This window comes from Psammomys obesus, unplaced genomic scaffold (assembly GCF_907164565.1).
Source record: "Psammomys obesus unplaced genomic scaffold, mPsaObe1.curated_primary_1811, whole genome shotgun sequence".
NCBI lineage: Eukaryota > Metazoa > Chordata > Mammalia > Rodentia > Muridae > Psammomys > Psammomys obesus.
In genome coordinates, this window is record NW_026594377.1 from 1622912 (window position 1) to 1625460 (window position 2549).

Here is a 2549-nt window from a genome sequence, read left to right on the forward strand (position 1 = left end):
ATATATATATATATATATATGCAGGCATCCACTGGGAATCTTGGAACAGGCATCCACTGGGGATAAAGGTTAATACTGTGTTTTAATGTCATACTTAGAGATCCCCACCTGCCCTCCTGATCTCAAGGCATTTTTCAATGACTCTAGATAAACTGACAATATAAAAGCCAGTACCAGTCTGCACGTCTAACCAGAGGTATCATGGATGCATATGCCTTCAGCCTTTCAGAGAACCCCCCTCTGAGTATCCCTTCTTGGTTGCCATCAAAGAAAAGATTTAGAGACAAGAGAGGATACATGGCAGGCAAGTGAATGACTGCCAATTCCATGACAGGTTTGTAGAGTGTCTTTGTTGACACACCAGGCATTCCTGTTAGAACATGCACCAATTAGATTAAAGGTAATAAATCCCCACTGGATCAAGTGACAAATCTCAGGGACTGTGATTCTTGCTACAACCACCCACAGAAAGTGAAAGGTAAGATGCCAAGTCCAAGATGGAGACATAAGTGGATGAAGCCCAGGAAACATAATACAGATAGTTCAGGAAATTAGTGCCCAGTATAAACAAGGAGCTAGTTGCCGAGTTAGACACTTTCGGTGGGTTTCAGAGTCTGCACATTGACACCTCTTCTGTGAGAGTTCCTGAGGCATTTGGGGACTATGCTTGTTTTAACATGATGTCACAGTCTTGTCTGTAACTGATAAGATTAGGGACAGTGTCTAATCTAAATAGCTAGGGCTGTGCAGGTGCAAGATTCTGAGAAGAGGTGGCTGACTCAATCAAAGCTTCTGTGCTTTTTTAAAAATTATTTTTATTTTTATTAATTACAGTTTATTCACTTTGTATCCCCCCTGTAGCTCCCTCCCTCCACCCCTCCCAATCCCACTCACACTCCCTTACCTCTTCCCATGCCCCTCCCCCAGTCCACTGATTGGAGTGGTCCTCCTCCCCTTCCCTCTGATCCTAGTCTATCAGGTCTCATCAGGAGTGGCTGCATTGTCTTCCTCTGTGGCCTGGTAAGGCTACTCCCCCTCAGGGGGAGGTGATCAAAGAGGAACCCAATCAGTTCCTGTCAGAGACAGTCCCTGTCCCCATTACTATGGAACCCACTTGGACACTGAACTGCCATGGGCTACCTCTGTGCAGGGGTTCTAGGCCATTTCCATGAGTGGTCCTTGGCTGGAGTATGTCTCAGAAAAGACCCTTGTGCCCAGACTTTTTGGATCTGTTGCTCTCCTTGTGGAGTTCCTGTCCTCTCTAGGTCTTACTATCTCCCCCTTCTTTCATAAGATTCCCTGCACTCCGCCCAAAGTTTGGCTATGAGTTCCAGCATCTGCCTCAATACCCTGCAGGGTAAAGCTTTTCAGAGGCCCTCTGTGGTAGGCTCCTGTCCTGTTCCCTGTTTTCTCCCTCTCCCATGTCCATCCTCTTTGCCTTTCTGAATAGGGATTGAGCATCTTAGCCAGAGTCCTCCTTCTTGATTAGTTTCTTTAGGTGTACAGATTTTAGTATGTTTATCCTATATTATATGTCTAATTTCCACTTATGAGTGAGTATATACCCTGTGTGTCTTTCTACTTCTGGGATACCTCACTCAAGATGATCTTTTCCATTTCCCACCATTTGCCTGTAAATTTCATGATTTCCTTGTTTTTGATTGCTGAATAATATTTCATTGTGTAGATGTACCACAATTTCTGTATCCATTCCTCAACTGAGGGGCATCTGGGCTATTTCCAGCTTCTGGCTATTACAAATAAAGTTGCTACAAACATGGTTGAGCAAATGTCCTTGTTGTATACTTGAGCATCTTTTGGATATATGCCTAGGAGTGGTATAGCTGGATCTTGAGGAAGTGCTATTCCTAATTGTCTGAGAAGGCACCAGATTGATTTCCAAAGTGGTTGTACAAGTTTACATTCCCACCAGCAGTGGAGGAGGGTTCACCTTTCTCCATATCCTCTCCAGCATGTGTTGTCACTTGAGTTTTTGATCTTAGCCATTCTGATGTGTGTAAGGTGAACAACTTCCTGAACAGAACACCAAGAGCGCAGGCTCTAAGAGCAACAATCAATAAATGAGACCTCATGAAACTGAAAAGCTTCTGTAAAGCAAAAGACACTGTTGTCAAAACAAAACGACTGCCTACAGATTGGGAAAGGATCTTCACCAACCCTATATCTGACAGAGGGCTAATATCCAGAATATATAAAGAACTCAAGTTAAACAGTAACAAATCAAGTAATCCAATTAAAAAATGGGGTACAGAGCTAAACAGAGAATTCTCAATAGAGGAATATCGAATGGCAGAGAAACACTTAAAGAAATGCTCAACTTCCTTAGTCATCAGGGAAATGCAAATCAAAACAACCCTGAGATTTCAGCTTCTGTGCTTTTAATACCAGCAAATGCAGCTAACAGCATAGTACAGAAGAACAAAGGAACAAAGAAAATGCAACAGGAAGGAACAGTGGAGAGAGAGAAGCCGGGGGTAGGAGTGAGAAGGAAGTCAGTAGGAAGACTAAAAAGAAAAGGCGACTATCTC

General features: G+C 43.2%; 1 pseudogene; it reads right to left on the reverse strand.

The window, feature by feature from the left end:
* LOC129685304 (non-histone chromosomal protein HMG-17-like) overlaps window positions 1–914 on the reverse strand; it is a 2210-nt pseudogene extending 1296 nt beyond the window's left edge.
* Window positions 915–2549: the final 1635 nt, after the last annotated feature.